This window comes from Hippoglossus hippoglossus, chromosome 21 (assembly GCF_009819705.1).
Source record: "Hippoglossus hippoglossus isolate fHipHip1 chromosome 21, fHipHip1.pri, whole genome shotgun sequence".
NCBI classification, from domain to species: domain Eukaryota; kingdom Metazoa; phylum Chordata; class Actinopteri; order Pleuronectiformes; family Pleuronectidae; genus Hippoglossus; species Hippoglossus hippoglossus.
The window spans coordinates 17,353,680-17,375,757 of NC_047171.1; the positions used below are offsets into that span (position 1 = coordinate 17,353,680).

At 43.5% G+C, this 22,078-nt stretch overlaps 1 protein-coding gene across 5 annotated transcripts in view; it reads left to right on the forward strand.

Moving 5' to 3' along the window:
* The first annotated feature begins 4,393 nt into the window (after window positions 1–4,393).
* Window positions 4,394–22,078, forward strand: part of il1rapl1a (interleukin 1 receptor accessory protein-like 1a) — a 165,671-nt gene continuing 147,986 nt past the window's right edge. For 2 of the 5 annotated variants that reach the window (XM_034574131.1, XM_034574136.1), the window contains exon 1: window positions 4,395–5,087. The gene's annotated coding sequence lies outside the window, so the exon portion shown is untranslated. Of the gene's footprint in view, window positions 5,088–16,227; window positions 16,296–22,078 lie in introns of those variants that run through there. The other 3 variants (XM_034574134.1, XM_034574135.1, XM_034574132.1) reach the window with 3 other exon arrangements.

Below are 22,078 nucleotides of genomic sequence, written 5' to 3' on the forward strand. Positions count from 1 at the left end.
AGTGAGAGAGTGAGAGTGTTAAGCCATTTTCAGACATGACCTCTGGGTATAATCCGGAGAATTGGCTACGGAGGTTACCCGTAGTCTGCCTTTCACACATGCACAACACAGCGGGAAGTTTTCTGCAGCAGACAGAGGCAGGAAGTGACGTAATAACTCTGCTGCCGAGATCACGTGATCCTGTTTACAGTTTTCTTTTTTTCATTTTTGTGACTGTTGCGTGTTAGAAGCATCATCAACACCCCCACTCGCTTGCGGTGAATCCTGGGGTGGAACCCCTGCTGTGTTCTAACATCAACTTCTGGAATTTTACGGACTTTATAATTGGAGGCCAGGTAGAGAAAGTCTGCAGGAACTACGGAGCCTCTCACCCGGACATTTGCATTCACACATGCACCTCTGGAGGAGCTGCGGAGTCCAGTGCATGTCTGAAAGCAGCTAGTGTGTGTGTGTGTGTGTGTGTGTGTGTGTGTGTGTGTGTGTGTGTGTGTGTGTGTGTGTGTGTGTGTGTGTGTGTGTGTGTGTGTGTGTGTGTGTGTGTGTGTGTGTGTGTGTCATTGATAAGAGAGAATCATTTCAAAATACAAAATTATTTGCGAGGACAAAGATAAGCACAATACTGATGGAGTTATTCATTTTAATGAATGTGTGTGTGTGAGAGTTAGTGTTAATGTTTGTGTGTTAGTGAATGTGATTGAGTGTATGTATGTGAGTGTGTGTGTGTGTGTGAGTGAGTGAGTGTGTGTCTTAGCGTGTGTTAGTGGAAGTGACTGTGAGTGTGTTAGTGAGAATTGTGAGTGTGTATGTGAGTGTGAGAGACTGAGTGTGTGTGTGTGTGTGTGTGTGAGAGAGAGTGAGTTTTTTAAAGAGAGTGAAGAGGAGGATTTATGTCATATCAGCCAGCCTCTATATTTTCTGCATGACGGCGAACGGTCAGGTACCTACTCATGCTCCAAAAGGAAAAACTGTGGAGGCAGAAACGTCTGTGACGAGTTTCCTGAGCCCTGGGCAAGTGCTGTTATACAAGACGGCCCTCCTCTCTCCCATCTCGTTTACAGATGCTACGGATCCTGATGGGATGTGATAAAAGAGGGGTTTTATCCTCAAATTGACACACAAACACACAGATGTGTCTGACGTGATGCGTGTTATTTCCTATTCCTTTTCTAGCCTCTATCTTTTCACAACGTCATTGCCACTGGGGCTGTTGTCTGAGTTAATTTATTTACGATGAATCACATGTGGAACCTTCTGATGTTTGGTGATTTCTGATGTTTCTGTTTTTGATATTTGTTGGTTTGAAAAGGTTTGATGTGTTCTTAAGTGACTGGCAGCCAAAACAAGCCTTGGATGGATAAAATGGATATTCTCCCTCATCTGTCATTTAGATTTTCAGGAGAAAACTTCACATGTTGCCAGCTTTGACTCGGTTAAAAGTAGTTTTCAGCAGCTTTCCTGTACTTTGGAATAGTTTTCTTTGCTTAAAAGAGTAAGTACAAAATGAGAAATTGTTGTTGAGAGTTGTGTAGAGGGCGGCGCACAGCAAGAAGATTCCCAGTTCGATTCTCAGTTCGGCCGGGGGCTTTCTGTGTGGACTTTGCATGTCCCCTCGTGTCGAGTTGAAACTCTAAATTGACCATATGTGTGAGAATAAATGGTTGTTGGCCCTGCCATAGAATGGCCACCTGGCGCCAGCTCCCCCGCAACCTTCCAAGGATAAACGCTATAGATAATGAATGGATGGAGTTGTTTAGACCTGTATTTATGTGCATTTCCTGTGGTGGAAAGATGGCCTTGTTGTAGGACGCCATGTAAGCGATGAAGGTTGGAAGAGAAAAAAATAACCTAATCTTCCACATATAGACAAGGGTTGTCTCATTTACATGTAGAATGGTATCCAGGCATGAAAAGATGCTTGATGGTTTAATCAATGTGGTATCAATAATTTACAATTTCTTATGCTTTGGATGAAAATCAATAAATATGGTGTTGGTGACTTTCTAGCACTAAAGAAATCAGCTTATTACGCTTAATGAAACTGTATTCTATCCTAGTTTGTGTTTTGTTTCTGTCTATTCATGATTTTGGGTCAAACTTCTAAATAATAATTTACATAAAGTCTTTAAAAACACATTAGTTCCCGATTTTCTAGAACAGAAAGCACATACACACACAACAGTAAGAGAAAGAGACTCATGGTACAATTTACAAGCAAATAACAGTTCACTGTCACCCTTAGTCATTCAGACAGCAGTGCCAACCATTAATACAAGGAATTTGCTTCTTCATACACACCTGCACCGTCCTGACGAGGTGTGTGTGTGTGTGTGTGTGTGTGTGTGTGTGTGTGTGTGTGTGTGTGTGTGTGTGTGTGTGTGTGTGTGTGTGTGTGTGTGTGTGTGTGTGTGTGTCACATTTAGCCGTCTAGTCGAGTCAGTATTACTTACATCCCCCTCGATAACAAATAAGCCTCAAGGGGCTTTACAATCTGAACAACAGCCTCATGATCTCTCCCAGGACACATGGAAATGCAATCGATGAAATCTGGACCACAATACCACCACAGTGGAATCCGGATATAGTCATCAACTGTTTATATGGATCAAAAAGCTTGGGACAGAATCCTTCCTATACAAAAGCTCTTTAAATAATTTGGTTATAGTGATCAGGAAGTCCTCTTACAGGGTTCATTTTGGATCTTTTCCTATATGTTTGGACCCTTAAATTTACAAATTCTGTTGTTTTTACCCAGTCTTAGTTTACACATGTGTCCTATCACACTGTGTTTGACTCCTGAAGTCGCAAAAGTAAAATAAAAACTTATTTTGTAACACTTCCACTAGAGAATACATCCCACCTTTGTGTGGCTTGTCCGAGTTTGTTTTGCTTGTTCTTCTGTGTAAAATGGACTCATTACGCTGCCTCTTGAGGCCTTAGTACCAAAGGAGGAAGAGAACCACAGCTTTTTTAGAAACCATAATGGCCTCAAGAGGCAGCAACTGGCCCATTACACACTTGAAAACAAGGGTGACCTTTTATACTTTAATACGAGGGTTTTTAGACTGTATTAGTTCTCTGGGAGCTTCTGAGGCTGTCTCCCAGGCAGCAGGTGATTCTCAAAATATCATGTTAGGAAAGAAATAAACTATCTTGTCACAGTCATTGAATTAAAAACCTATTTGATTTTTTAACATACATACAGGACAGTTCTTTTTACCCAGGGCTGAGCTTTGTCCCGTCTTTAAAAAAGCAGCCGCAGGCTCTGGAGGCTGTGACAGGGGGCAGCACAAGGCAGGATTACCAGCTATGGGCACCACAGGCAATTTCCAGCCATCCCAGACCACCATGGAAGAAGAAGCCCCAGGTTAACTTCATTTCAATTGCGTCTTCATGATTTGACCACACATCAGTTGAAATTTGCATTACTAAACTAGAAGATACCAAATATGAAGGGTTCTCCATCCTCCCACTTTGTAGCCCATGAGAGACCCTGTGTGAAGATGTTAAACGACCATCACTGTTGAAAAAGAGCTAGAAAAAGCGTAGGAAAGTGCTGCAAATTGCGAAAAACGACAATGGAAATGTTTCCAGGGGACCCAAAAAAGTGATGAACCTGGTTGTGGCTTTGTGAATTGAAGTCTGCTATTCCTCAGTGGTGATGGAACTTCACAACGTTTCAGTATTTGCATGTGTTGTGACTTTTTGCAGCGCATGCGTCGTGAAATTGCTGATGTTTTCTTAATTTGCACGTGTTTTTTCTATTTGCATGTGTTTTCTTAATTTACAGTGTGTTGAGCTCGCTCGCCCGCTGTAATTTTGTCCCTTTTTAAAGATCACGTTTAAGAACCCTCCATATATATACATATATATATATTTTGCTGTGACTCTTCCTGTCGCTGTCTAACTGCAGGACACCATTCAGATGGCTTGATTTCGACATATCTTTATTATGACAGTCACCTTAATGCCATCAGCTTGATGCCACAACAACAGCCTGTTTGGCCACCACAGTGTCCTGGGTTGAATTGCTGAAGTGAAACTATTTAAACTTGGCCGGAACACAACCGCCCCAGTGGCAGTGACGTTCTGAACAAAATCTGAACATTTCTCACACTGAAACATTTCCATTCAGACTTTATTTGGAGCTGCAGGACATCAGCATATGACTTCAGTTTTAACATCCCCCCCCCCCCCTCTCTCTCTCTCTCTCTCTCTCTGTCCCCCCCCCCCCCCCCCCCCCCAACACCTCTTCCCCATCTTCTCTATCTTCCAACAAGTGAGGACCCTCTTTTTCTTTTCCTTTCAATTCAGCGCCGAAGCTTTGATTTGAATTATAAGCGTCTTCTGGAATCCCCCCCCACCCCACCCCCCTCCATCCATTTCGCTGTTAAATCGATGGAAATGACAGAGTGCAGGTGCAGCGTCCGTTAGAGCCAACCGGGGCCGGCGTGTGGTGCACTAGGACCGGGGAGAGATCCTCCTCGTCGTGTGCATTGCAACCACGGCGCGGGGCTGTGGAGGAAACCCCCCATCGGATCTGGCCATTATATCCATACATTTCTTTTTCTCGTCGGAGTGCAGAGGACCGCACCAACCCGTGCGTCTGGGATGGTCGAGCCCCCCCAGGAGAGGATAAGTAATTAAGCCCGATTTGCGCAAAAGTCAGCCGTGAGATTTTTCTTTTTTTTGATTTCATTGGGAGGGAGGATGATCACTTCGCAGCTTCGCCCCCATTCGTTTTGATGCATACATTTTTGTATTGGTTGTAGTCGTGTTTTTTCTTTTTTCTTTCTTTCTTCCATTTCTACCCATCATCGTTTTTATTTCAGGCGCGCAAAGTCACATCTGCGTAGGAGAGCGCCTCGCGCACTTCTTCCCCCAAAAGACAGAGACAAGATCTCCATTATTCTGTTTGGATTTAAACCGCACGACTGGCTGAATGGGCGACCCCGCTGAAACACAGACTGTCACTGGCTCGCACCCGGTTTATGGAAACGTGTTTTCTCTATTGACATGGAGTTGTGATGTCCAGAGCCTCCCCCACTGACTAACGAACGGCGTTGTACCATTTTGGCATCGAGTTGAAGGTAGGCCAGTTTTCCCTCTTTGGCTCTCAGACCTGGCACGATTTGTTTTTTCCTGATCATTTAATAAAGTTCACAGTATTGAGTTTAACTGATTCTTCGATTTTTTTTTTTCCTATTTGGGAATGAAGTGATCGCCTTTACTCTAGAAAAGACGCGCCGGTGATTTAACACTCATCAGTTTAAAAGGGCTCAGAGACAGTTATGCGTAAAAGGAGGAGAAGTACAACACCCTCCGAGGAGAAGTTCAGCACCTGACACTGTTGCAGCGAAGGGAATAAATCGAAAACCCTACACATCGTATTGATGCCTCAAACGTCCAGGAAGCAATAATCAAATATTGAGACTGTATTGTGTGTGTGGAGGGAATCTCAGCGATGTGTTGGCTCATGAGCTCCGTCATGGAGAAGCCGGAGAAGCCCTCTGCAGTGCGGTCTCACACACCGGCCCGCGGGGCTCACTGGAGCTCGCTGAGGGGGGGGGATCCATCGCCCAGATAAAGGTGTAAACGAAGCAGCAGCTGTGCCTGGAGACAGTCTAACACTAAACCTCTTTACAGGGGCTCTGTTGATGCAGACGCTGCTGATGGAGGCAGGAAAAAATAGACCCAAGTTTTTAATGGATGTGGCACAGAAATAACTTGTAATGCGCACTGGCTCTATCTCCGTCTCTCTCTCTCTGTGTGTGTATGTGTATCACTCGCACGCTCCCACTGATTGAGTTTGAAACGACTGCTGCATGCGCGTGACACGGTGCGTCACTGTTACTTACAGGCTCCAAATTGGACACACAAATGCCCAAACTCGCGCGGCATTTTTCTATGATCCTGACAAAGCTCGTCCGTATCAATACGCTCGGTTTACCTGCGGGCTATGAGACGGACAGCTCCGTGCACCATCCGCGTGCACTCTCTCACACGGCGCGCGTCTCTTTGCCATCTCGACCCTGTTACTGTACGAGTTTCCCATGAGGAGCAGCGGCGCGGTCCCTTGGGTGTAGCCGCGCGGATACCGACGCATGACGCAGGTGTCTGAGTGATGATTGATGATGATCCTATTTGTGGAAGTGCCCCTGGATTAGAGATGCAGGAGCGCTTGCGCTTTTTCATTGGAAACCCTTTGGAATTGTCAACATTATTATTATTTATTATTTATCCGGAGTTGTGTTTGCTGGACACATCTTGGAGAGAGTTGATGCTGATGGTCTATGGGTCAGTCTCCTCATGTGCAGTGTGTGTGAGCGCATGTTTGTGTTGAGGTACTCTCTCTCTCTCTCTCTCACGCACACACACACACACACGCGCACACACACACACACACACACACACACACACACACAAACAAACACAACCTTGTACTTCTATCTCAGCAAGAATGCTCATTGGTGTAATGCGTTCCAAAGCCAAACCTTAACCTAATTCTAACCCCAACTGTGGATCGGCCAAAATGTCCTCACTCTGTAAGGTCTAGGCTTAAAATGGTCTTGCACGCACGCGCACACACACACACACACAAAAGGCTTTTTAGTTGGCCTAAAACTGAGTCAAACTCAACCATTTCTGTCTCTGGGTGCTTGCTGGGCTGCACTTTGAGGGGACACTAAGTCTGGTTAGTTATTTGTATTTACTTTCTCAGGTGCCTTTTATCTATTTGTGCTGGCATTGACCATCTATGTGTGCCAGAGGCCATTTGGAGGTGAGCCACGTCTTCAATCCCCGTTGTTAACCAATGGGAAGTAATGTAAGAAAATGTCTCAACGTCGGTCTGGATTTTGGGCGTGAGTTTTATGAGCACGGAGCCTTACATTAATGAATTTTAGTAAAGTCACTTGTGTCTGATGTTCCAACGTGCAGCAGATAAAAGTGTCGGCCGTCGCCGCTGCCAGCAGCACCTCCTCATAGGGAGATGACAGGAGCTGTCTGTGGTGCTGAAACAGACAGCTCCTTTGTTCAGCTGGTTTTGTAACTTGAAATGTTCGCTGGCTGCACCGACTGCATGACTTTACAATTTAATTTTTTACATATTTCAACCGCTACTGAGCCACATGCACGTATATATCTCATTCTGAATGTGCTACAAGTACATATAAATACATAAAAAGCGTAGAATTGAGAACTATTCAAAATATGTTTTGAAGATTCAGAATAGAGGAAATTTAATAACTTGTAATGCCTGTTTAATAATGGTATTTATTGTACCATCATATACAGTAAATGCTATTATAATATACTTTACCCATTTTATTTGACATATTGAGTCATGTTGTTGCACCTTTTCTTAGTATAATGACTCATTATGTCATACATCTTGAACCCTGTGCTTTTATTAGTTTTACCTTGCACAAAACTGTTTATACTTCCAGCGACATTATCATCTGCACTTGGTTGTGTATTAGCTGATAGTCATTAAGTTTTGTTTGTCTTGGCCGCGCTAGAATCATTTTGTGAAAATGGAGCGTGTCAAAAAAGGTTATGTTATGGACCAGTTATGTTTGCCCATGCTTCTCAATTATATAATGTTTATCTAAGAGAAACCCGTTCTTCTCAGTCTCTCAAGCTTGTAATTAATGCAAATGTATCACAGAACAGATTACTGCATGTCTGTGTGCAAACTGTGCAAAACATGCTAAGACACTTATGAGACCTTTGAAGGCAGTTGTCACTGTTTTAGACATTGATCTCGGGGATTCTCCGCCACAGATCATACTCACTGCAGCGTTTTATGAACGTGCCTCAGAGTGAAGTGCCATCGAGACATATTTGATGCACTGATGATTACACTCACAACAAATATTTCCCCTGCTGCAGTTTCTGTTTGGACTCGAAAGGGTTAAACACTCCTCGAGCTTTAATAGTGCACACACTGCACACCATACCAGCACAAAAACATAGTTGGGGACAGGATATACAGCCACAGTGGAATGAACCATGGGGAACAGCATGGCTAATAATTGACTGCATTGTCTTTGCATCTAGGTATGTGCACGAGTGTGTCTTTATCTTATCTTTGCATGATAACATTATATATAAAACCTCTGCCAGGTTCACTAAGCTGCTCAGAGCCCTGTTGGACCACAGCAAAGCAATTTTTTTGTGCGTTAATGGTCATCGAGTGAGACTGAATCGGTGGTGGAGTCTTTCTGGTCCTTCCCGGACTGGTCCTCTGCTGGTGATGAATGATGTGTGTTCCCCCCTCCCCAATGGTGATTGAATTAGACCACCCTGCAGACCTATTGCCTTCCCAAGGAGCACTCGAAGGCGATCCTGCGGTGAAGTGTATCAATAAGCGGGTGGATGGAGTGGTAGTGTTGCTGCAGGCAGACAGCCGGTGATAAGGAGGGGGAACACACTTGGGGAGAGTCCCGCTGATCACACAGCAGATTGGGAGCCCTCGGTGCTGGCGTCTGTCGGTCCCTGCAGTGGGGGGGGGAGAGAGAGAGAGAGAGAGGGGTGGAGCCAAACAGAGCTGACCCCGAACCACACAATGGGTCAAGTTCAGCACAGATTCCTTCCTGAATCCAGTTCATTCTACTTGATATGTACCAGGAGCTTTTTCACATCAATCTGGGGCTGTGTACCTGGAGCCCATTCTGCTCAGTTATTTGGTGATTTCGGTCGAACCGTTATCAGGTAATGGAAATTGTTGTTTCAGAAAAATGCATCTACCGAGCCTGGTGTTATGATGGCTTTGTTTTGAAGGCTGGTTGCTTTGATGCGGACCCCCATGAGGCCACTGGCAGCTGAGCTCCCACTGTGGCAGATTGATATTTGTAATTTAAGAGAAGATGTCACACAGCATCCTCCAGATGGAGAGTGGCGCGCAGTCGATTAAACACGGTTTGTTTAGAAATAATCATTTTGACGTGGGAGCTGAGGATTCGTTTGAGGCATATTGGCTCAAAGGTTCAAAATGTTCAATTATGCACAGACACGCACAATCACATAATAATAACGTGCAGATGTAGAATACAGAGTGGTGTTAGGAAGTAGAAGCTTTTAGTCTGTCTGCCATTTGATGAACCCCCGGCGTCACAGCAGAAAGGACAGGTCAGTGATTTGTGTCCCTGTTGCAGAAAAGGTTGAGGATAGGTTGTGGTTGAGAGCTAATTTATTAATTCACCCAGTGGTTTAAACACACAAACACACACACACACACACACACACACACACACACACACACATCCACATTGTTTATGTCGCTGAGCTACTTGAATTGATATTTTGAGGAGGGTCATTTTTTAAAAGACCATCTCCTCCCTGTCACATTGATTGACAATAAAGGAACAATAAACAGCACAGACGGGATCCGACTTGATTCACTGCCCTTTAAAAGAACCAAACATGAGCAATAAATCAGGTTTCCATCTCACAAATTAGGATGATGGCATTTAGATGCAGGTTTGGAGACCTTCAGGCTTTGAACTCTTAAGGCCTTTCTGCTTGTACACAGGGTCTAAATGATAGTTCAGTCCTCTGTTCGATCAGTGGGTAAGAGCAGGGGTCCCACAAAGTTTTTTGCACCGTTTTGCAGGCGGACAGAAGCTGTGTCCCAATTCAGGGGCCGCATCCTTCAGAGGCTGCATTCGTGGACCGATTGTGTGACACGTGGACGCGACAACACTGTCCCATTTTGAAGACCCCTTCAAATGCGGTCCACAAATGCATTCCTCCGTTTCTGAGCAACAAATAATTCAGTGGGTCGATCCCTCTCAGGCAAACCTATTCCAGGATTCATTGAGCACCAGTGACTAAGCTAAGTAAGTAAGTAAGCAGTATGTGCAGCCGTTCAAAGAAGCTAATGATGCAATGGTGGGACAAGTTGGTGACGCAAATAAGAAACCTTCTGTTGCCCAGATCGTCTCATTTTGTTTTCGGTCTTTGTGGTCTTCCTGGTACTCGTCTAAGAAGCCGTGACCAAGAAAGCTGTAAGTCCCAGTCCTCCAAAAGATAAAGCCCCTGATTTGAGACGTCAGTCTGCAGTGCCAAACAGTGCAGAACACTTTGGGGACCCCTGCCCTAAACCACTGCTCCATCAGAGGAGTGAACTATCATTTTGACCCACTTTATTACAGGGGGACTCATTTTATTGTGTGGGTGTCGGGTGTTAAAATCAATATTGTGATCTTTTTTTTCGGTAAATGTTGTTTCTTGCAACATTATAGCAAAGGGGGCGACCTGCAAGACGCATGTGAATCTACCAGATTGAGGATTTTTTTGACCTATCTACATTTTCAAACTGTGGTAATAGCTTTAATTAAATTTCATAATACAAACTAAATCTTTGAAATGAAACATGAAATGGGGTCAAATCTCCTCAGCTATGTTCTTATGAATGAGATGAGAGTTTTGTACGTAGAGGGTGAAGACAAGAAACCACAGGATACGTGACAATAAAAATCCCTGATAACCTCTCAGACACTATTCCTCTCCCAGCACACAGCAGAGATCCCGCTCCGATACTCATCTCTATCTTTCTTCATGCTCTAATGTCCTGTCTCTCTGCTCAAAGTTCTAACCTGGAGCACTTTTCCAGAAAACTTCGCACATCTCTTCAACTATTCCTTGACAGGCGTTGATGTGGTAAACAAGGTCAGGCCTGTCGGAGTCATTTTCACGGGCCTGGCCTTTTAATTTAGTCAGTAGAAATAGTAACCTGTCAGCAGTTACAGCGGTTAGACTTAAGTGGTGTTGATTTTTACTCCAGCTCGAAAATCACTTTACCGGCCAGGTGAAACTCCTTTATGTCCCAACATTTATGCAGAGCTTTTTATGCAACGTGGTCAGTGCGTCTAAAGCAATGAGGCAAAGAGACAGACGAGAAATGGGGGGGGGGGGAGAGCAGAGCAGATAAAGGTTGAGGAAAGGTGAAAAAGGTAGAATATGAAGAGGAGGTGGGTTGAGTGTGGTGAGGGAGAGGAGGAGATGAGGGGATTAGGAAATGTAATAAACTGAAAGAAGGTGCTCAAGCTTGTTTCCATTCGCTGTACAGCTGGAGCTCTTATTTGCTCCACTGGCTTTGAATCAGTCTTTTCAAAACAAAACAGAGTGAACCTTTGCTGGATGATCACACAAAGAGAGCACGTATGTTAGAGGGGAAAGCATCTGCTAAAAATGGTTTGCTAAATTGGAAATTGATTGAATGTATACAGGCATGTAAGTGCTCCGCGGGCTGCTCTCTATCAGTGCTATTTTGAATCATTGTACTCAAATGACACTGTCCTCCCCAGGAGCAACAGCAGTTGTTAAAGCACACCAACAAATACGACATATGTTTACATTCGAGTGACAAAGCCACTTAATGGCCACACTTAAGGGCTTCGTCAAAAAGAATTAAGACTCTTGTCCATCCGGAGCTAATGAGGAAGTAGTGTGACCTGACGGTAAGGGTCGTAAGTCATGAGAGGAAGTTAGGAGAAACGAAAAAAGTCTGACTTTCTTCATTTCCTGTATCCAACCAACAGTCAACATTACTTTAACCAAATCACAACCTTTTTGAGTGTTTTTGCGGTTAAAGCTTTCCAAATGTTCACCACAGTGGTGAATGACTTTATTTGTAAAGTAATGATTTTCCTCTGGGCAGCACGGTGGCGCGAGAATAGAATCTGAATGTGTTGCTCTGACGGACATGGACCAAACACACATTCGTATGACTTGTCGATTCCAAACACAGCTCAGAAATAATCTGTAGAACGACTATATTTGTCTTCGGTCTGAGATGTAATAACACGATGAAGCAGACGTTTGAGATTTTGAGTGTTAAAGTCTTAAAATATTGTAAAGCATCTTTTTCTCTTTTCTTTCTCTTTGCTTGCAGCTTCTTTAGTCCTGAATTAAAAAGAAATACTTGAAGCAAAAGTAGCTCGAGTTTGTCACAGTTTATTAAAACCTCTTATGGAGGATGTTGGGGTGGATCCTTGGGAAACTTAAGTATGTGACCCTGACACATTAATCCAACGGCTGAAACTTCTACAGTGAACATTTTTTACTTTTAAAACATTCCCTGAACTCGGCACAGAATACAACTGCAGACTTCACCTAGTTCTAACCAGAACTAGTTGTCTGATTCTGAACAAATTTAGGATCTGTTAATGGCCACATGTAATGGGTTTTGGAAGACAGTGATATTTGATGGTGCGATGCTGAAATGGTCAACAGATCATTAAAGACATGTTCAAATGGGTCATTTTGAAAGATGATGACAAATGACACTATTTTTTCATTAAGTTTCCAAAATGCGTTGCAGCTGTCGGGCCCTCTCAGCTGCTATAAGTGAAAATGACTGCCAAGCCCATCAGGAGAAAACCACTCTGCACAAAGATGATTATTTCTCACATGATCACGTCTGGTAAAGGCAACGAGCTAAATAGATCTTGCTTTGGCCTCAGTCTTATTAGGTTCCCGTCGTACTGTTCGCATGCCGCCGTCAGCCCTGTCACGTACCGGGGAGGCTCGACCACACCAGCGGTAATGGAATCGTTGTCTCAGCTGTCAGTTTGCATTGATTCTGTGAAAATCGTGCCAAAGTCCCATGGGCGAGTTTGTAAGAAATGAGATATGAGCGGTGCCAACACATGTGCCCATTCAGTGCACACAAATGGAAAGGGTGCAGGCGCGTAAAAGAGAAACGTAGCCGTTCTCTTCTCCGTCGTCCTCAGTGTGACACAAACACTTACACACACGAGATTAGTCTTGGATAATTGCCTTGTCTTACAGGATGAAATTGCATTTAAAGGTGTAATTTAATCTTTCCCTTTTTTGCGGCATTGGTGTGGAAAGTGAATCACCGCTGTGGCGCTCCTCTGAGACGTAGATGTTGGAAAAACTCAGAGCTGGCAGTTACTTGTAAGAAAGTTGTCAGGATTTTTTTTGGCGAGATCAGATTTGCTCACAACAGTGAAATTGTAAGCTGCGATTTCTCGGCGGACTGGACCTTGAAAAAAAAAGAAAAAAAGAAGAGAATACAGTGAGGAGTGACTTAATCTTACTTTCCTGTTGCTTGACTCGCCAACTTGTCTTTGAAATCCACTCAGATTGCCCCGGCTCGGAGCTATGAAAGAGGGAGAGACCAAGAAACACAGACGAGGTCATGCGAGAATTGGCAAGGGAGAGAGCGGGAGGAAGGAGGAGAGGAGCAGCGAGGGGGAAAAGAGAATGAGACGCGTTTCTGCTGTTTCCTGAAGCTAAAACACTCTGCCCTGTTATTTTGTCAGCTGCAGCAGCCTGTGTTATGGTGCAATGAGTCTCCGGGGAGTAAAGTGGCTGCGATAAATATTGCGCTGTGTGCAACAGCCGTCTCTGATGTGGGCTCACACATTGTTTTCAGGATAATGGCTATAAGTGCCATTGGTCAGTAATGAGCGGGTGGCAGCCAAATGTTAGGTCTCTAAACACTTGCGCACTCGAGTTTGGAAGAGGTTGACACATGGCAATAAATCAGTGGATGACTTGTCTGAGAATGAGCTAAAATCTGAGAATCCTGTGTATTGAAAGTTCATAATAAACAAGCAAGTCAACTGCTTTTTAATCCAGTAGAATGGTGCAAGAAGTGTCTCAGTTTGTTAGAGCTGTGACATTGCAGTGAGTTTGTCGAAGGTCAGTGACATCTATGTGTCTCTTCATTTTGCGTGTGTGTGTGTGTGTGTGTGTGTGTGTGTGTGTGTGTGTGTGTGTGTGTGTGTGTGTGTGTGTGTGTGTGTGTGTGTGTGTGTGAGTGAGTGTGACTCTGCTGCACACTGATCTGACACACAGGCCCAGTCAGTCCTGTTCTTGGCTCCAGCAGTGATCTGGCACTTTTCCTAGTCCTGCAGCCCCTTCCATGCCCTCCCCCGCTCTCTCTCTCTGTCTCTCTCTCCCTCTCTCCCCGCACCTCTCTCTCCTGCTGCCTCTCCTCCTCTGCCACCTCCTCCTCCTCTTCCCTTCCTTCTTTTCTGCCTCCATCCACACACCAGTGCAGATCAGCCTGCCCAGGCCTTGCAGGGTGTCAGAAAAAAAGAGAGAAAGAGCTAGCTGGACTTTCATGGCTCCACCGTTTTCCCTCCTCATTTCTGGCTCCCGCTTCAACACTTTGCTATCACATGACAGTAGTATGGGGGCATTATGTGCCCACTTATAATCTGCTCTACAGAAGATGCTGAACGTATGAGCCATGAAGAGCTGTAGCTATTCACATTCCTCAGACAAAACTTCGAATATCCTCACAGCACACATAGACACACATGCACACACACTGATTCAGTCTTACAGCTCTGTTTCTGTTCACATTAATCCTATAATAAGATTCCATCTGAGATAACTGGACTGCTCCCTGCAGGGAACTTTCCCGTCTCCAGCTGCACTGGAGAGTGGATGCAGTGGTGGTCTGAGAACAATCAGTGTTACCGAGATGTGTGTGTGTGTGTCTGTGTACCCGCGGCGTTTTAAATAACAAATTTCTGAATCACCAGCCAAAGTGCACACTAGATATTTGAGTTTAACAGCCTCACTAAAAAAAAATTTCCATTGGCTAAAACGGCTTAATTGAAACAAGCTGGATGCTTTGACTGCCTCCCTTCTCATCATTTTTTAGAAGTAAAACAACAAATATGCTTGATTTGAAAACCTACATTGGAAGTTTGTAATGTTATAAGTACGTTCAGGTGAAATATAAACTAGAGACAGACACAGGGAGATAAGAAAGAAGTTATCCATCTTATATCATTCCCATTATTGTAACAGTTCACAGTTTTGCATGTACATGAATAGAATAGAATACATATCTTGATTGTTCACGTGTGTGGAAACGTAATCGTAGAAAAATGTGCGAAAGCAGGCTACACTCTGAGAATATGCAACCGACACATCCCACCCCTTCACATCGGCTCTCTCGTCGAAGCTACGCAGCAAAACACATAAACGCACAACTGCCCGACAACTGCTAGAAGCCAACTCAAACTTCTTGCTATCGTCCCGTCTTCAGCGGCGTGTCCCTCTCCGGCTGACGACTCTGGTCATGCGCTGCTTTTCAGACAACTTTGTCTGTTGATGTCTATCGGGACGTGAGGAGGATTTCAGGAACAACTTCCCCTCCCTACCTTTTAAATAGGGACCTGACAAAGTTCAGTTCATTCATTCAAGCATTCGCACGAACATATAAAGAGAAAATTAGATGATTGATGCCATACAATGAGCCTGTATTAGTAAAGATTTGAGGTAAAAGTCTAAAAATATAAACAGGCTCATACAAAATGATTTGTTCAGTAAAATGACAGAAGATGGAATCAAAGATTGCTTAAGAATATTTCTCCTTGCTGTGGTTTCTCTGAATCGATTTTTCAAACGTATTAAAAAGCAAACATCCTAAGGAATCATTTTAAATCAATAGGGTTTCTTGTAGTTTGCCACTGAGCTTGTAGCTACAGATATGAATGTATGGATCATTACTTGAAAAGTTCACAACAGGATTTTCAGTGTCAATCCAAACACATCTCATCACCTGCCCTGGCTTCATGTTTGTGCCTGGACACAATTATTTCCGAGGAGGAAATCCATACCTGTGCGTGTTGTCTGTTGTGGTTGATCTGGATGTTGTACCCTTTCCTCAGCGGTGCTTTATTTCGAGATATCGGTTTGAGAGTCCCATTGTGTCGCTCGATGTGGAGCGAACACACGAGAGGTCGGGCTGAGACAAACAGGTGAGCTTGTCGGGTGGAAACACAGGAGGCGGTTGAAGGTCATTGAGATGTGCTTATGGGCTGTGATTCGCTCACAAGAGAGCGGGAGTGAGATGGATGGTGTAAAGAAGAGGAAGAGATAACGAGGTGAGCACATGTTGAATTAAACATTCTCTGATTCCCCGTCCTCGCCCCTCGTCCCCAGCGAGTGTACGATACCATCCACTCAATAAGACCTCATCTGTGTGATGGGGCTTTTTTTCCCCTCTCCATTACTCTCCTTGTGTGTGTGTGTGTGTGTGTGTGTGTGTGTGTGTGTGTGTGTGTGTGTGTGTGTGTGTGTGTGTGTGTGTGTGTGTGTGTGTTTGGGACTTTTGGTTGGCTGTAGCTATTGTTCCGCGACGCCCACAAGTTGGTCTCATTGGTTCAGTGGCTGATGGAGCTAATATATCTTTCTCTGCCACAACTGACAGCATCTCCAGCTCTTTGTAGGCAGCAAAGTGTAGACGAGAAGACTTTTCCATCTCAGTGAAACTCTGTGATTTACTGTGTCACCTCACTTTGGTAAGTTTGTATGGTGTCTTCGTGGTGCATGAGTTTCTCTGGTATGAACAAAGTAGGTTGTTCCACTTTTTGTTGTCGTGGGTGATACTTTATTTAATAATGATTTAAGGGACCATTTTACATTTTCACACCATCAGAGCACAATTTAAGATAGTTTTGTATTTACTGCAGTAGTGATGCATTGTACTAGAAACAATATTGCAATACCATGCTGTTAATACTACATTTTACTCGCATTGGTACCTTACGAATGACAGTGTTGTATTTCCTTTAAGTTGCTTGGATGTGCAACTGCAAGTGTATATATATATATATATATATATATATATATATATATATATATGTGTTTGTGTGTGTGTGCGCATGTGTAGAGCACTGCTTCCACGCCCTGCAGCCACAGTGGGCGTGCCACACGTCTTTAGCTGTGATGGGCGCAACAAAACGAGAGGAATGGCGGCTTATACAAGTCCTACGGCTACGGCAGTTCACCGACACCGTAAAAACTATTGTTAAAAATGTTTTAGACCTAAACACTGACCAAGGAAACCAAAGCTTAATTCTTTCACTGAAAGCGTCAGGCGATTAGCGAGTGCGATCAATGTCATAATTACGTCGTGCCCTTAAATCGAGTCACACAGATGTGGTTTATTTTCTGACAAACAAACGTTTTTTACCATTTATTTGATGAGCAAATTATGTTGTGTTTTGCAGAATTTTTGGTTTATCTGGCAACAAAGTGCTGTCCTGCTTTACTTTATCCATTGCGGAATCAAACACTTTTTTTATCTTTACCTCCTCGTTTGACAGATGCCCGAGGGACTTTTTCTGACTTGTGTTTACAAGCAGTAGAGCGAACTTTTCGCTAATTTATTTTATTAGCCGCTTTTGCAATATTACGCAAGTTTTTCTCTTCTTTTCACGTCCTAAAGAACATCATAGATTCTACAGGTTTGTCCCAATTTTTTCGTCTTTGAAGGTGACTCTGAGCCACAGTTACAACAAAAGTCCCCTTTAGAGGCACATCTCTGATTGAACAGTCCAGCAGCCATGTTGCGTTTACCTGACCGGAATACCGTGCGCTGATTTGTTGAAATGGGCTTGTGTCCAAGAACTTCATGTTTTCTGCTGTAAAACATGAAGTTTCAATTTCTGTGCTCGACTTGGTGATGACTGTCGGCCGTAAATGTCCAGTGGCTCAACCTTAATCAGAAGGATTGGTAGGTAAAGCTCCCGGCAGTGTTTCATATTAATGTGCACCCCTCAGAAAACATTGTGAGATGAGACGACTTCAACAATTTGTGTGTTTTCTCTGCGGTTATTTTAAGAGCTGCCCAGAGATGCTACATTCAATTAATGGCAAGAGGCTCCAATCCTGAAAATTGCTTATTTTCAGCATAAGTCCTGTGCCGGTAGAACAGTAATGTACTTCTAAGTGTACAGCGTGTAGTACTGAAGTGGCTGCATGTCTCTTTAATGGTGTATCAAGTATATGCACAAATAGATGCATTTACAGTTTTATTGTTTTACAGTTGATTTCCACAAGAGCGTCTCATTTAAATATTTACTACTGAACACATTAAATACACATAAATAACAAATCTAGAGCCGTAAAATATTCAAGGCAAGAATTTTCCTCTAATATAGTTTTCATAACAAAAATAGTCTTTGTCCTCATTTATGAAACATTGATGAAAAAATGATTTGGTAATTGAACATGTGTTTTTTCCCCCCTCTTGTTGTATCTTCTTCCCACCACTTTTCTCTCCATTTCTTTCAGTCCTCTCCGCTCCTGGCCTGTCCCTAGTCAACCAGAGAATCGATTTTTAAACAGGCAAGACTTTGGGGACAGAGCAGAGAATCATTATTGGCCTCATTTAGGCTCCATTGCGACCATGATGGCTCCTCTAGACAATAGGACAGAGTCTGTCATGGATACCAAAGCGTAAATGCACATTCCAGCTGAAAACCGCTCAGGCCAGCGTTTCTCGTCTTCGGGGAGCTTTGTTTAAAAAAAGAAACCCTCTCGGTTTGAGCGGACGGACCGCAGTCTCTCCATAAACCAGTAATATAGGCGCATCCAGCACATTTCACAGCTGCAGTCGAGATAGGAGGGGAATATAGCAAATGTATGGGCTTTTTTTTTTCATGCTATTAACTGCATGCACATTGCACTTTTTCATCATCGCCTCCGTTTTTGTGCAGTCTGCCACATATGGTAATTTGTTTCTACTGTAAACAGCGGCTGCTGATTTCTCATCAAGCGACCGTGCTCCTCTGTAGCAGCTGTATGTCTGTATGCTTACTGCCGTCTTCCTGTAACTAGAATTCAAATGGTTTAGGAAAGCAGTTACAATTCCAACTACCCATTCTCCCAGACATTGGTGAATCATACAGTGACCGAACACTGATGACAGTTTTCGATTGACCAATTGAAAGCACATGTTCTTCCCTCGGGTTTTCATTTTGTTTCTAATCAGGTGCTGATGAAGAAACTAAAAATTCAAGTTTGGAAATAATCTGTTGACATAAACCTTAACAAATCTCAGAGCCAAGTGTGCTGGTGTGTGAGAGGGGATGTGATGCACCAGAGCACATGCAGTGGGAGCAGGAGGGATGTTCGTATGAATGTAAACCAAAAAACATCATTTTAAGGCGCTGCTAAAGTAAATTAAGACATTTGCATTAGTTCGGCATATTTAGTCTTGCATAGTATTTGGATTTTTCGACGAAAGAGCGACTTTGTTTCTGTGGATGTAAAAGCCTCACGGAGAATTGTCGGCCGTGCCTGCACAAAGGTCCACATTCAGAGAAGTGTGCAGGCCTCACGCCGAACACTCCGATGCCCTCTAACTGCAGCTGTCAATATCACAGCGCAATTTGGCAAATGAAGGACATTATATTCCATGCCTATAAAATGAGAATCAATTAAAAACCAATCGATAAGCGTTTGGTGCTATTTTGTTATTTACTTAAGTTGACGGGAGGACACAGTTTTGCAGCTCCACAATATTCACTTCTGTTGCCTGGATTTATTATTCACTACAAAAGGGCAAGTTATTTTACCGTAAAGACTGACCTCAGGCCTCCCACATGTTTGTAGTAGGAGTGTAATTTATGCTGCACAAAGGCTGAATAAGATTAGATGGAGAGAGAAATTGTGCATAAGTTTACACTCTTTTATTGCATGAAACTTCTTTTTTATACAAAATCGTATATATTTTAAGTTCCAGGGTCATGTAGTCTGCTGGGCATGTCTTATATCGTTGACTTGTGCCCCATTTAATGAAGCCTCATGTGGCTTAAAGCTGTATATACTCACAAATACAGGTAAGACTGATGGATTACTCGAGCACAGCAGGTGCATCTTTGGTTAGTTAAATGCCACGAGAGACTTTAACAGTAATAACACAATTATCCCTTTACATTAACCTTAACTGTGTTTTACAGAAGAGAGCCTCACTGTAACTGTGGTTTACAGTTAAACTGCTCGAATGTAACTGATTCAAGTATAATCTCTTGGCTTTATTCGTGTTTTAAAATATAATTTAGTTAAGGAAGGACCGAAACGTGCTTCTTACTGAATCAGGAATTGTGGATGGACGTTGGACATATAATCAATATAATTACCCCCTTATGACCCCTTATTGAGAAAATTCCTAGATCTGCCATTGATCGTAACATATAATCAACATAAACCTTCCCCAAAGTATTATAAACTGCCTTTTAAACATTTTAAAGATAGAAATGAGTATAACAGACTGGACAAAACTAATCTGAATGATAAAAATGATTAAAAACAAACAGCATAAATGTAAAAGTAGTTTCAGAGTTTAATAAAGATCAATTAATGCTTAGATTGATATTTCAAGCTTAATGCATCAATCTAAAATACCATTGTATGTGAAAGTTGTTGTGTGTGCTCCTGAATGTGTGTGTCTCAGTCTTTGTGCGTGTGCGTCTGCTCATGCTGGACTGTGTTGTTAGTGGATCTGTGTGTTGGTGGTGGCAGTCGGCCTGCCCGCAGTGGGGTGTGTACACTAACTGGCTGAGGAGGATGTTGGTCCCTGCTCTCCATCAAAGGAAGCATTGACTGGAAGCAGGAGAGCGTCTCTGCAGCCAGTCATCCTTGGACAACTGACAGTGGGCCTGGACACGGGGGACATGGCTGAAAGCAAATCAACAACAACCGGAGGAAAACGCTTCGCTGCTGGTGGAATGTGCCTGAGCCCAGACCTCGCTCTCAACAGCCCAGCGCTCCGCTTTTGACCAATCATGTGCAAATGGCTGTAGTTTGCCTTGAAGCTCTTCTAATTAATTATCAACACGGTGTTGCATGTTGCGTGCTCGAATGTGCACTCCAGGAGCATGTACAGTTTCTGTGTGCCGTCGTTTGAGGTTAGGAGAACCTCAGGGGGGCTGATTGCGTCAGAATCGCGCCGTAATTAATCTCACTCGGTGAAGAGGTGCATGTTGGGACTGAGGCAGGACATAGCTCGCCTCACCTTGCTTGTTAACTCCAGCCACCTATGGCCGGACTCTGGAGATTACCGGGGGCTGCCCATGGTCAAAAGCGGTCAATTGTGTTTTAACAAACGCTCACTCAACCACCAAGCTCATTGTTTTGCTTTCTTTCTGAGGCAGCGATTCGCAGAATAATATTCGCAGGGTCTGACTCACAGTGTGACACATCTGGCAAATAGCAGAGCGCGCACACAGTCAGAGCACATGGCACAAACGCAGGGACTGGTAGGCGCACAATGAGCATGGTGCGCTGTGCCATTTACTAGCAATTCCAGCATGAATCTCTTTGACACAGTGACACACAGACACACCTATGACTCACTCACTCATTTGTGTGTGTATTTTGGTCCTTATACTACTCGTTTTTTTATCCTTTTGGGTGACAGCTGTGCATGTTTTTGTGGCATTTGATGCAGGCATAGCTAAAACTACACATGTACAACAAATAACCTTCCCTTTTTAATAATTCTTTCTCTCCAATTGCAGCGTTTGAACCTGCAGGGCCGAGAGGACGGCACTAACCGTTGCTCTGGGCAGTCACTGGCATCTCCATCATATCAATAATTTATTATTTCATAGAAATGAGCGTTGTATATTCTCATCTCACGACACTACAGCTGCAATCTGAATGTAGCTGCGGAGTATTCTACCTGCCGACTCCTCGTTTAATATTCAGCAGTTATTACTCATGCAATATTGATCAAAACCACTACTAGTCTTGTAATGTGCATGAGAGGGATACAGAGTTTTAAAAAAAATTGTATTTACAGTTATGTACAGAGGAATTGAACACGTACTAGTTCTGTTCCTCTCTAACTGTAATTGAATCGTCTTCCTTGCACTCTGCAGAGACTAAGGCCCAATCCCATTTCACCCCTTGGGGGGCATAGCGCAGTCACGACCTTTTGTTTTAAGGTTGTTGTGAAAAAAAGTGATGATAATACATTGAAATCATATTAAACTAACATATTACAATCCTTATCGTAATTTTGTAAAGAAAAGACTACATTTGTGGGTCTCTCTCCCAGCTTGTCGGTGATTCGCAAGGCATTCTGGGTACCCCTACGTTCATGTGAGGGTCGGAATAAATCTCTGTTTGGAGGGCTATAAAGCCCTACGCCTTAGATCTACCCCTGCGTCCCAACAGGTATTGGGCCAGCCTACTCCCTCATGTGAACACACAAAACGAAGGGGAAGGGGAAGGGCTAAGGGCCAATGGGTGAAATGGGATTGGTCCTAAGTCTACGTTTACACTCGTTTTA